Raw genomic sequence first — 14,978 nt, 5'->3', positions numbered from 1 at the left:
AAAATGCCACACTTCGAGGTAGGCATGCGATTCCTCATCCCATTGCAAGACAAAAAATTTCTATAGCCAAATCAGATCTCGTGCTGTTGGAAAACAAGTCGAAAACGAGAAGCCGGCAACACTGTCACATCCTGAAGCACATCGGAATGTAATAGAGAAACGTGCATCATCCCCCTCTACCATACCCGCCGTCGCAGCTCACTGAGTAGACGGCTGGGTTATCAAACCCACATGCACCATGGAGCTACGGCTCGAACCTACTTCAGATTTTTTTTTCTTTTGTGTGTGTGACGTCAGGTCCCTAGTTCCCATCGTGTAACTGCGTTTGTAAGTATGGCATCCCATTGTCACATGACAATAGTCGAACACATAACAGTGTGATCCATACAACTGAATGCATGAGTCGACTAACCACGCAGTGCACAATCCATAACTGGTCCTGTCATGTGCATGTAGGGCGGCATCCTGATGGAGTACACAAACGGCGAATACGTTGATATGCTTTCAGTGCATCCGATAATGAAGCTTCTGCTGCTGCTTGTGAGTATGCAGCACGGTACCCTCAAAGGCGCCATCCACATAAGAATGTTTTTTGTCGTGTCTTGAGCAACGTCTGTGGGAGACCAGTAATCTTTGTCAACAAGTAGTGGGCAGAGGTCGTCCAAGGACTAGACGTACTCCACAAACAGAGGACGACATTCTTAAAGCCGTTCACCAATCACCTCGGTGAAGTACCTGTGATATTGCAAGGCAGTTCCAGGTATCTCAAACACTGGTTGTTGAAATGTTGCACGCCGAAAAACTGCATCCATATCATTACACGTTAACTTACCACCAGCGGCCAGAAGACCGCATTCAAGGAGTACAGTTCTGTGAATGGCTTTTGCAACAAGATAACAAACATTTTATAAAGAATGTGATGTGGAATGACGTATGTAGCTTCACTCAGGAAGGTATTTTCAACCATCACAACAGCCATTATTGGTCTGACCACAACCCACGTCACCCGTTAACGTGGCTTTCAGGCACGCTTTGGCATAAACCTGTGGGCTGGAATCATGGGATGAGTGCTTTTAGGGCCTTACCTATTGCCAGATGCTTTAGAAAACGTTCCACTTTGTGTTCGGCGACAGATATGGTTTCAGCATGATGGTCCACCACCGCACCTTGGGATGACTGTGAGTAACTGGTTAAATGAAGCGTTTCCAGGGAAATGGATTGGTCATGGAGGTCCAATGTTCTGGCCTCCATGTTCCCCAGACCTTAATCCACTATATTTTTATTTGTGGGGCCACTTAAAAGGAACATGTTTATAGTACTCCACCCATGGATGTACAAGACCTAATAGCTCATGTGCATGCTGCATCAGCAATGGTGGATGCAGGTGTGTTGCATAGGGTCCGGCAAATTATGCTCCAGCAAGTGGCAAAGTGTTTGCACATGCAAGGTGGTCGCTTTGAACATCTGCTGTGAAGTGAACGTTGCTCGTAAGTGTACGTACCGGCTCTGTGAATATAAGACTGGACTTCACACATACACTATGGAATTATTGTGCGTAGCATAATGGACAATCCAGTGTGGCCTACCTACTGTACTGTATTGTGTTTCCTTATACCGCATTGGATTGGATTGTACCCACTATTATGTTCTACGTATTGGCTTTATTTGTGCCATGGACGAAACAAAGTGGTCGTTTACGTCTCTAAGACGTTCATGTCATGCTTGAATGTTTAAAAAAAAAGTTACTGTAAAGGTAAGACAGGACATAGTGTATTGCATAGTGGATACATTAACTGAAAAAAAATTGGCGCGAATGCGACTCGAACATCGGCGCGTCTGCACAACCAGCATTTATGGCACTACCTCGTCTCACTGAGCTAATGAGACAGCTCCGGCAGAGCGCCGAGTTCATGCGACCTGTGCTCGGCCACACTGCATGCCATTACAGCGTTGCCAGAGCCTTGTTTCTTAACTCACATTTCTATTAAACCTATTGGCGGGACTAGGTTTTGTAAGCTAAACTTTTGTCATGAATTTCGACAAGGAACCGCATGCCGACCTCCACGTGTGGCATTTTTTGTTCATCCTGTATACACACACATCAAAAAATGTTTTGCGTCACCTTGGTGTTAAGAGGTCCTGAACCATGACGTACAAATGGAATAGAGATATACACAAACAACATTTCAACTCTCTTTATTGCTCATGAAAACCACACATTGCAAGTTGTACATTCCTAGAGCTGGCCTTTCTGAAGTTGTGGTGCAGACTGCAGCATACACCAGTACCTCTAATACCCAGTAGCACGTTCTCTTGCATTGATGCATTCCTGTATTTGCTGTGGCATACTATCCACTAGTTCATCGAGGCACTGTTGGTGCAGACTGTCCCATTTCTCCACAGCAATTCAGCGTAGATCTGTCAGATTGGTTGGTGGGTCATCTCTTCCAAAAACAGCCCGTTCCAATATATCCCAGGCATGTTCGATAGGGTCAATATCTGGAGAACATGCTGACCATTCTAGTTGAGCGATGTCGTTATCATGAAGGAACTCATTCACAAGATGTGCATGATGAGGGCGAGACTTGTCATTCATGAAGATGAATGCCTCCCAGAAATGCTGCCGATATGCTTGCACTATAGATCGGAGGATGTCATTTCTGTATCGTATAGCCATTTCATCGCCTTCCATGACCACCAGTGGTGTACATCGCCCCACATGACGACACCCCAAAACATCCGGGAATCACCACCTTGCTGCAGTCCCTGGACAGTATGTCCAAGACGTTCAGCCTGACCAGACTTCCTCCGAACACATCTCCAACGATTGTTTGGTTGAAGGGATGTGTGACACTAATATGTGAAGAGAACTTTATGCCAATTCTGACATGTCCATTCAGCATGTTGTTGGGCTCATATGTACCGCACTGCATGGTGTCTGGTTGCAAAGGTGGACTTCACTATGGATGTCTTGAGTGAAGGTGCGCATCATGCAGCCTATTGCGTACAGTTTGAGTCGAAACACTATGTCATGTGACTGCAAGAAATGCAATATTCAGCATGGTGGCGTTGCTTTCAGGGCTCCTCCGAGCTGAAATGCGTAAGTAGCGATCATTTACTGCAGTCGTGGCCCTTGGGCGGCATGAGCGAGGCATGTCATCGACAGTTTCTATATCTCTGTACCTCCTCCATGTCCGAACAACATCGCTTTCATTCACTCAGATGTATGTGGAACTTCCCTTGATGAGTGCCCCTCATGACAATGTAACAATGCAGATACGATCAAACTGTGGTACTGACCTTCTAGGCAAGGCAGAACTACAGACAACACGAACAGTGTACATCCTTCCTAGTGGAATGACTGGAACTGATCGGCTGCCTTTTGCACTTGGTCTAATAGGCCCTACTCACGTATGGTTTACATCTTAGGGCAGGTTTAGTGACATCTATGAACAGTCAAAGGGACCGTATTCTTGATCCAATATAAACATTCAGTATTAGTGTTCCGGCAATTTTGGAACCAAGGTCATACAACACTTTTTTTGATGATGTGTACATACATACATATATTACATACATAAGACTAATTTCAGTATTTAGTCTGCAATTCTCTGTGAATTAACTAAGTGCATGCACAATCCTTTATTTACTAGTTGCAAGGCTCTGCAGCCTTGTTCAGTTCTACAGTTTTTATCTTTAAATCATCAAAAATCAAACCTCACTCTCATCACTTTGGTCTCCCTCTGCTTCTCTTACCTTCGCGCTGAGTCCACGATTCTCCTAGATAACTTAAGCTTTTCCATTTATCACACATTACGACCAACAATGAATTTTGTCCAGACACACAGCTTCATGACTCAAATTCATCCATAACTTAACTTTTCTCTCTTCACTGCAAGTGCATATTTGGGATTGTTCCCACCTGCTTGAAACAGCAATCATTCTCACCACTTTCGTGTCCATTACCTCCAGCTTATGAATACCATACTCAGAGTCCACCCAGTTTTCACACCTATACAGCAAAGTTAGTAGGAAAACAGAGCGATATATAGGTTTAACTGCGAGCTCACTTTCTCCTCTCAAAATATTTACTGCAACTGCATACTCACTGCGTTAGCTTTGTTGGACCTTGATTCTATTTTGCTAACTAAAGCTGTCAGAGAATACACTTCAAATGTCCCATCTGTTCCAGTTTTGAATTTCAAATCTGACAAAAAATCCTCTTATGTTACTTTCAAAAGTAAAAAATCAAGAGAAATTTGACAGCAAATCGCGATGTATTAAGACATCACTAATGGCAGAACATGTACTTATTCATCATAATTCAGTACATTAACAACTCCATTTGGCCTACATATATATATATATTTTTTTTTTTCATTATTTATATATGAATACTAAATACTGGACATACCTGAAATTCAGGAATATGTGACTTTATCATTCAACATGCTGATCACATTATGACTATGTTCAACACACCCATAGCTGACTCAGCCCTCTTCAGAAACTCTGAACTAAATTTTTGCTCAAAGCACTTGCCTTGCTGAACTGATTTTGAGGTTAAAAGTTTCTCCTAAGTTTGTTCAGACAGCAAGGACCTGAACTGTGTTTTTGTCTTTGTGACTCTGCAAAACACCCTTTCACATTCTGCATTGCTATGTGGAATTGATAAAATAGCAAGCATCACCTTAGAGAGTCTGTCATATTTAAGTACACCATCAGCTGATTTCATCTGACCTACCAATGCCAACTGAACATCAATTCTTCCCTTTGCCAGGCTTGTTCCTTCGAGCTGAAAGTTACAGAACTGGGAGTGCAGAACATCAGTTTCTTTATCTAAATGTTCCATTTCACCAGTCAGAATGTTCGGAAACTTGTTAATAAAAAATCTAGATTAACAAAAAATGCCTTATTTATAGCAAAAAAAATTGCAAATTCTGCAGTAATTAAAACTTCATCTTTGTACGGAAATTTGTGTACCATGTAGTCACATGATGAAGAGAAACATTTTCTAACAGACTTAAAGAATACGCAATTATCCTCAGACTCCAAACTGTTCACCAAAACAAACACAGAGTTCCCTATCATCAGATCACAATCATCCTTTTCATCAATTAATCAATCACTACTGATCTGCATTTAGGGCAGTTGCCCAGGTGGCAGATTCCCTATCTGTTGTTTTCCTAGCCTTTTCCTAAATGATTGCAAAGAAATTGGAAATTTATTGAACATCTCCCTTGGTAAGTTATTCCAATCCCTAACTCCCCTTCCTATAAACGAATATTTGCCCCAATTTGTTCTCTTGAATTCCAACTTTATCTTCATATTGTGATCTTTCCTACTTTTAAAAGACACCATCCAAACTTATTCGTCTACTGATGTCCTCCCATGCCATCTCTCCACTGACAGCTCGGAACATACGACTTATGATACAAATTCTTATAATTTTGTTAATCACCACCCATTCAACACAATAAAAACGTAATATAAACCTACACATCTATTAAGATGCTGATATGGTACATGCTCCCCCCCCCCCCCCCCTTCGCGAGCATCACCAGCCAACTACCATTCACTCAAGGTTATACAAGATCATGAAACAATTCTTTTGGATTAAGATTATGCCCACAAACCTGATTGACAAATCTTACAATATTTTACAAGTCATATAACATTTAACTTAAAGACATAATTTTATTGTTATATGTAGGGCCCGGATTTTTAAAAAATGCATATGCGCATATGCAATTGCATATTTTGACATATTTTGAGGGTTAGTGCATATTCTAGACGTAACAGCATATTCCGGTATATAATGTCTGAATTTAAGGATAATTACAAGAACTACTAAAATAAATCTGTTTTGTACATCCCTAGCTAGTTGCCTATTTTATGTGCATCCCTCGCTAGTTGGTATTTTCGACTGTCTGTGTAATGGCACTTTACTTTCACAACTGACAATGGCAACAGATAGCTTAGGTGTGGGTAGGCAGGCTTGGACTTCCCTGAATTCCTTTCTCTACCACAGCAGATAATAATCTCAGGGGGCTGGGCACTTGGTCAGGACAGAAGTATCTTCAGTTCACTAGTTACGTTCCATTTTAATGCCCTGCATCTCATTTCTAAAAGTGTTAGTTTTTAAAAAATGCCTAAGGAAAAGAGCAGCAGAAGAGATTTACTAAATCAGTGGGCGTCGGGTAATACGGACTATTCAACAGATGGTGTCATCGTGTACTGTCAAGTTTGCTCAAAGGAAGTGAAATGAGAAAAGAAATTTCAGCTTGAACAGCATTCAAAAACAACTGCACATATTAAAGCAAAGGAGGAGAAGAACAGCACACCACAACAACTACTTCTTACACAGGTAAAGCCCAAGTCCTGTAGTCTTAATACATTTTGAAATGATCTTTCTAGGGCGTTCGTATGCAGCAACATTCCATGGAATAAATTAAACAATCCAGTTCTGCGATCATTTCTCGAGAAATATTGCGTAAATCAAAAATACCAGAAGAATCAACTCTTAGGAAAAATTACCTACCTCCGCTATATGAATCTACCCTGGAATTGATCCGTTCTGATATCGGAAGGAACTGTGTCTGGATATCGGTGGATGAGACAACGGATTCGTGTGGCCGTTACATAGCAAATTTTGTGGTTGGTAAATTACATCCAGACGAACCCGGTAAGCCACATCTTCTTGCTTGTAAAGTACTAGAGAAAACCAACCATAGCACAATAGCAAGATTTGTAAATGATTCTCTGCGACTATTGTGGCCATCTGAAATTGAGACTAATTGTTGTAAAGTGCTTGTACTGCTCACAGATGCAGCTTCGTATATGTTGAAAGCAGCAAAGGCCCTCCAAGTATTTTATCCAAAACTCATACACGTAACCTGTTTAGCGCACGGATTACACCGCATTGCAGAAGAAATATGAATTTCATGTTTTTGGTCCGTATTGAACAATATATAAGTAATAATAATAATAACTTAAATGTTTCCACCTTTTCAATACAATATATTCACAAATTTACAAAATTATACGGTACTAGTTTCGACCCATCTAGGGGTCATCATCAGCCGTATTGTATTGAAAAGGTGGAAACATTTAAGTTATTATTATTATTACTTGCAGAAGAAATACGCGCACAGTTTCCAGCTGTTAACAATTTAATTGGATGTGGGAAGAAACTGTTTCTTTAAGCACCAGCTCGTGTCCAGCTCTACAAAGATTGTCTGTCTGAAGTTCCTTTGCCACCTGAACCTGTCCTGACTAGGTGGGGGACATCGTTATCTGCAGTATCATTTTATCAGGAACATTTTAATGAAGTGAAAGAAGTGGTTACAAAACTTGAAGATGAACATATTGCGTGTGTCCGTGATGCAAAAGGTGTGTTTGAAACCGCTGCTGTTTATCAAGATGTGAATTTCATTCATGCACATTTTTCTAAACTTCCAAAAGCCATTGAGAGCTTAGAATCTTCTGGTACTCCCCTCCATGAATCACTTGATCTCGTCGAAAAAGCTGCATCTTCGTTGAATTACGCTCCAGGCGAAATTGGAGAGAAGATTAAATGCAAGTTAGAAAAGGTGTTGAATTCGAACCCAGGACTGAAGAAGACTAAGTTAATTAGTCAATACTTGAGTGGAACTAGGGTATCCTTGCCAGATGTATGCTCCGAAACGTTGGTGCCCATGTATAAGTACTGTCCAATTACGTCAGTTGATGTAGAACGATCATTTTCAGCCTATAAACTCATTTTGACGGACAACAGACATAGTTTGTCTCCAGAAAACATTGAAAGACTACTTGTTACCTATTGTGATGCTTCTTTTTGCAATAAATGAGACATGTAAATAGGTAAGTGAATAAAATTGCATGTTTTTAAGAGCATATTTCCTTATTTTCCGTGCATATATTGTAACTTTTTAGTGCATATTTGCATGCATATTTTCAGGTTTTTAGTGCATATAAATCCGGGCCCTAGTTATATGACTTGTAAAACATTATAAGATTTGTCAATCAGGCTTATAGGCATAATCTTAATCCAAAAGAATTGTTTCATGATCCTATACAACCCCAAGCAAACAATAACTGGCTGATGATGCTCACGAAAAAGCAGCGAAACATGCACCACATCAACATCTTAACAAATATGCAAGCTTATATTATGTTCCCATTGCATTGAATAGGTGGTAATTAACAAAATTATAAGAATTTGTATCACAAGTAGATCTTCAATATGGACAAAGAAAATGAAATTTATAACCTGCAACATACCACTTAGTCGAGCAGCTCTTCTCCTTTCTACCAAGTCTTCCCAGCCCAAACTTTGCAACATTTTTGTAACGCTACTCTTTTGTCGGAAATGGCCCAGAACAAAATCGAGCCGCTTTTCTTTGGACTTTTTCCAGTTCCTGAATCAAGTAATCCTGGTAAGGCTCCCATACACTGGAACCATACTCAAGTTGAGGTCTCACCAGAGACAAATATGCTCTCTCCTTTACATCCTTACTACAACCCCTAAATACTCTCATAACCATGTGCAGAGATCTGTACCCTTTATTTACAATCATATTTACGTGATTACCCCAATGAAGATCTTTCCTTATATTTATACCTAGGTATTTACAATGATCCCCAAAGGGAACTTCCACCCCATCAACGCAGTAATTAAAACTGAGAGGACTTTTCCTATTTGTGAAACTCACAACCTGACTTTTATCCCCATTTATCATCATACCGTTGCCTACTGTCCATCTCAGAACATTATTGAGGTCAATTTGCAGTTGCTCAAAATCTTGTAACTGATTTATTACTCTGTACAGAATAACATCATCTGCAAAAAGCCTTATCTCTGATTCCACTTCTTTACACATATCATTGATATATATAAGAAAACATAAAGGTCCAATAATACTGCCTTGAGGAATTCCCCTCTTAATTTTTACAGGGACAGATAAAGCTTCACCTACTCCAATTCTCTGAGTTCTATTTTCTAGAAACAGAGCCACCAATTCAGTCACTCTTTTGTCAAGTTCAATTGCACTCATTTTTGCCAGTAGTTTCCAATGATCTACCCCTATCAAATGCCTTAGATAAGTCAATCGCAATACAGTCCAACTGACCTCCTGAATCCAGGATATTTGCTATATCTTGCTGGAATCCTACAAGTTGGGCTTCAGTGGAATAACCTTTCCTAAACCCAAACTGCCTTCTGTCAAACCAATTATTAATTTTGCAAACATGTCTTATATAATCAGAAAGAATGCTTTCCCAAAGCTTACATACAATGCATGTCAAACTGACTGGCCTGTAATTTTCAGCTTTATGTTTATCACCCTTTCCTTTATATACAGGGGCTACTATAGCAACTCTCCATTTCGCAAAGTTCCTTCATGCAAACAATAATCAAACAAGTACTTCAGATATGGTACTATATCCCAACCCATTGTCTTTAGTACATCCCCCAAAACCTTATCAATTCCAGCTGCTTTTCTAGTTTTCAACTTTTGTATCTTACTGTAAATGTCATTGCTGTCATAGGTAAATTTTAATACTTCTTTAGTATTAGTCACCTCCTCTATCTGGACATTATCCTTGTAACCAACAATCTTTACATACTGCTGACTGAATACCTCTGCCTTTTGAAGATCCTCGCATACACACTCTCCTTGTTCATTAATTATTCCTGGAATGTCCTTCTTGGAACCTGTTTCTGCCTTAAAGTACCTATACATACTCTTCCATTTTTCACTAAAATTAGCGTGGCCACCAATTATGCTTGCCATCATGTTATCCTTAGCTGATTTCTTTGCTAGATTCAATTTCCTAGTAAGTTCCTTCAATTTCTCCTTACTTCCACAGCCATTTCTAACTCGATTTCTTTCCAACCTGCACCTCCTTCTTAGTCTCTTTACTTCCCTGTTATAATATAGTGGATCTTTACCATTCCTTACCACCTTCAAAGGTACAAACCTATTTTCACATTCTTTAACAATTGCTTTAAACCCATCCCAGAGTCTGTTTACATTTTTATTTACCGTTTTCCACTGATCATAGTTGCTTATTAAAAACTCCCTCATGCCCGTTTTATCAGCCATATGGTACTGCCTAACAGTCCTAATTTTAATCTCTTCCTTTCTTTCACATTTATTTTTAATTACCACAAAAACGGCTTCGTGATCACTAATACCATCTATTACTTCGGTTTCTCTACAGAGCTCATCTGGTTTTACCAGCATCCAGAATATTCTTCCCTCCAGCTGGTTCCATCACTTTCTGAATCAGGTGCCCTTCCCATATTAATTTATTTGCCATGCTTCCTGTCGTTCGCATTACCTTCCCAATTGACATTTGGTAAATTGAGATCACCTGCTACAATCACGTTCCTTTCCTTATCGTTTCCAATCAGCATCTGCGCTACCCTTTCCTGGTCTGTACACTCCAAAGATATCTAGTTGCCTATTATCTTTAGAAATGAGCCTTACCCCTAGAATTTCATGCTTGTCATCTTTAACTTTTCCGTAGCTTATAAATTCTTCTTTCATGAGAATGAATACTCCCCCTCCTACCTTTCCTATCCTAAATCTACGATACACCTAACTCAGCCATGATGAACACTCTTATATATTTTCACTCTTGTTTTTATGTTTGAACATTCTGATTGACTGACTGGCAACAATGATATCCTAATGATTTTAATTATTTCACTACCAGCTCTGTTTTGTAGCCTACTTTCTGTTCTTATCCTCTGTCTCAACTCGATTGTGTTTTTTCTCTTAGCCATGCTGTAACATTCCATGTTTTTTCACACTAGTTTTAAGCCTATTTTCATTTTATAAATATAAATGTTGATTCTTAGGGTGCCATATATGTTAAGGACACTAGGTTCAGGGCCCTGGCCTAACTTTAGGCTAAGATTTATTTTTGGCTGATGATGCTAACGACTGTTAAGCGAAACATGTCCCATCTTACAACGCCTGTTGTAATGTTCCATCTTACAACGCCTGTTGTAATGTTTATTTCCTAAATATAGGAAAGATAAGTATTGGAAAGGTGGTGTTAACTATTATTCTTGTTTTAATGTTCATATCTGATGTCCAATACGGTCTACAATTAGATTTATTACACCCTCCAGTTCCGTGAGAAAATTTCTGCATCCATTATATCATTTCTCAGCCATGATTCAACTTCTATTACAATATCTGGCAAGTATATATCTATTAAATTACTTAATTCTATTCCTTTCTTTACAGTACTTCTACAGTTGAGCACTAACAGTTTTATGTCATCCCTACTTGGTTTCCAGTTCCCTGTTCCCTGAACACCGCTGCCTAGCTCACCCTGTTTCCCTGAATGTACCTCCCTATAACCCTTCTAAACAAATTTCCAAACTTATATATACCACTGCGGTTTAAGTGAAGGCCATCTAAGCGCAGATCCCTATCTCCTACCCACCCATTAGGATCTAGAAATTTCACTCCCAGTTTCCCACATACCCACGCCATATTCTCATTTAAATCCCCAATCACCTTCCAGTCAGTATCCCTCCTACACAGTATTCCACTGATAACAATCTCTGCTTCCTTAAACTTCATCTGTGCTGCATTTACCAGATCCCACACATCCCCAACTATGTTGGTACTTATACCTGCTTGTCTTACATTGTTAGTACCAACGTGAAACACTACCACATTGTCCTTTCCCTCCTCCTTCTCTTCTACTTTCTTCAACATCTGTCTTAACCTAATTCCTGGATAACACTCTACCCTGATACCCTTTCCTCCACACACTTTCCCGACATGTCTAACGATAGAATCCCCCATGACCAGAGCCTCAACCCTACCCACCTCATTTGATCCCCTTCCCTCCTGGTCAGTCCTATCTTTCCTGACAGCTGCAGAAGCTACTTCCTCCTCCCTTTTCTCCATCCCATGACCCTGTTCCACCTGTCTTTTCCTATCCACTACTCCACATTTCTCTTTTCTACCTCTTCACTTTCTCCTACTTCCAAACTTCTCGCCAACAGTTCCCTGTTCCTCATCTTCCATTGGTTGTTCTACCTGCAGTGACTCGTACCGATTTCTTACCGACACCTGTCCTTAATTTTGATCCTGAATGGAGCCCTTAGCCTGCAATCTCCTTTCCCTTAAAACATTAGACCACCTGTCTTCCACAATTCCCCCATTTCCTTCCAATCCCTCTATTTTACCTACTGTATCCTGTACATTGTTTGGAGGCCTACTTTCCTTCCTGTCCTCTGAGAGTATCCTAATTATCTCCCTCAAGCTCTCCAACTCCTCCCTCATACTCCTTAATGCCTGGCCACACCCACAGTTCCTACACTCGCATTGCTTAGCCATTTCTTACTAAATAACGAAAAGAAAACGAAAAATAAGATAACTTATTCTGTGCAAAATAAAAATGAAAGGAAAGAAATATTGTCTAGGTTAGTTCACAAAGAACACACGACAGTAAGTTATTTAATATAGGCTACTACTACACTACAATACCACTTAATTGTACTATTTTTATTCCTACAACATGCTAACACGATGAAAATTGCTGTTAATTACTGGAAACAGAGAATAATACACAAGAATTACACAATTCTTAACTGCAGTTAAGTCTACCCTAATTACAACAACAGAATTTTAGTAAGAGAGTTACTAGAGATACCACAGAAACGGTACTATACTATACAAATATTTCACAGTAATAGAATAAACACACTACTTTCTAATAAGATGCTATAATACACTACGATAAGTTTAAACTACGTTCAGACTAAGTACAGATACTACAATACACTACAATAATTTTAAACTACGTTCAGACATATTCTAATTACAACAGGTTATTACTAAGAAAAAACAGAAAAGAAAATTACCATTAAAGTTCGAAATTAGCAAAACTACTCAAAATTATATAATAGGCACTCTAATTTCTAATAAGTTACTATACTACACTACACTACACCACAATAATGTTTAAACTACGTTCGGACATATACTAGCTTCTTACTAAGCACAAATAAAAATGAAAATTCCAATTAGGCCTAAATTTACATATTCGCAAGAACTACCGGTAGGTGCGGTACTCAAAGATTACCAACAAAGTTAAACACGTATACAGATTAATATTAGTACTACTTTGTCCTACTATGCTGTAATAGAAATGAAACCTGCCGTTTGCGGAAAAATACACACGAATTTAACAGGCAAGATACTATCTAATATACTGTATCTACACTACAATTCTCAAATGAAATGCGGTTATGTGATCCTTACAGATGGTGGATTACTAATATTTTCCCTACTCCGCAGGACGGAGAAAAAAAGTGTACTTAAATCTTTAAAAATATGAGGTTGTTTACAATAATTTCTCAAAAGTATTTCTGTCTAAACTACGCCAGGGACTTGAATTGCAGTTATTGGAATGTAGGAACTTGATTATTAGCTAACCGCTCATAAATACTGAAATATCGAGGGAGTATGATGATTACATCAAGGAGAGAGGAGGAGCTTTTAATAACAGGTGGTTTCACAAAACTTGCCATCACATTCTTCAACAGTTCCTCCAAAACTGACCTCAGTAAGTGAATGTGCAACATACTTGACTGAAGAGCAACGTTTGGATTCTCAAAGATATCCATCATTCTTAGGAGAAAAAGGCAAAAAGATTTATGTAAATTTGATGAAAGGAACATGAACAGTCGTTCTTCACGTGACAAAGTTGGCTCTTACTGTCATCAGTAGTTTCATTTTTTTATTTATTTTTTTTTTTTTTTTAGTGAAGCTGATGACAGGGTTTTCCTTTTAACTGAGGAGTGTGGTGAAATGTTATGACAATGCTTCACCTTTCCAGACAAACAAGACACATCTGCACTTAGACTGTGCTTAGTTAGGGATTATGTACGTCTTCAAAGTTCTTATCTGAGAAACCCTACTCACAATTCCGCTCCTGAATAAAGTAAAAAAGGGTCCCACTGCAGCGAAATCCTATCCAAACACCTTATAAGTTATAACCATCGAGTAGGCACATGCTTCAGAATTTTCCTGATCTCTGTGTTGTGTAAAATCTGAAATTTCTGAACTTTTCTATCCTCTTTATACTCCTTTCCAGATAATAAAATGTATCAATTATACTTTCATCTACATTTACGGCCAAGTACACAGCACAATCCTCTGCAGCAAGATTAATTAGGTGACAAGAGCAGCCTACGATGGTTATGTTATATTCCTGCTTGAAACATACTGCCACCACATTCCTCAATCCTACCATTACTGGATCATTATCAGCACCAACAACTAGGCAGTTTTATAATGGAATGCGGAATTCGTGAAAAGTTGAGAGCAAAAGACTGGCAATGTTACCTCCAATAGCAACCCATTCTAAATTAGGCACAGAGAGTAGACAACTCTAAATTTCATTGAGTTCAGGCCTAAAAAAATATTAGAACAATAGTAACAGAATCCCACTCCCATTTGACAGGCGAGGGACTCCTTGGAAACAATTTGGCGAACGAAATGGAATTCGATGGGGAGCTATCAATATTAATGGGGCTTATGGAAGAAAGAAAGTAGAACTGGCTGAGTCAGCAAAGAGGCTACATCTGGATGTGCTAGGAGTAAGTGATATTTGGGTAAGGGGAGATAACGAGGAAAAGATAGGAGATTATAAAGTGTACTTGACGGGTGTTAGAAAGGGAAGGGCAGAGTCTGGGGTAGGGCTCTTTATCAGGAATACCACTGCATGCAACATAGTTTCTGTTAGGCACGTAAATGAGCGAATGATGTGGGTAGATTTGGCAGTTGGAGGAACTAGGACTAGAATTGTCTCCGTGTATTCACCATGTGAGGGTGCAGATGAGGATGAAGTTGACAAGTTTTATGAAGCATTGTGCGACATCATGGTCAGGGTCAACAGCAAGGATAGAACAGTGCTAATGGGCGATTTAGTTGCTAGAGTTG

The 14,978-nt window shown here is 39.3% G+C and overlaps 1 protein-coding gene across 1 annotated transcript in view; it reads right to left on the bottom strand.

The window, feature by feature from the left end:
• Positions 1–14,978, bottom strand: part of Nup188 (nuclear pore complex protein Nup188) — a 752,879-nt gene that overhangs the window by 574,600 nt on the left and 163,301 nt on the right. The window lies entirely within an intron of this gene.

This window comes from Anabrus simplex, chromosome 2 (assembly GCF_040414725.1).
Source record: "Anabrus simplex isolate iqAnaSimp1 chromosome 2, ASM4041472v1, whole genome shotgun sequence".
In the NCBI taxonomy this organism is placed as follows: domain Eukaryota; kingdom Metazoa; phylum Arthropoda; class Insecta; order Orthoptera; family Tettigoniidae; genus Anabrus; species Anabrus simplex.
The sequence above is the reverse complement of the archived record's forward strand: the minus strand, read 5'-3'. Positions and strand labels throughout refer to the sequence as shown.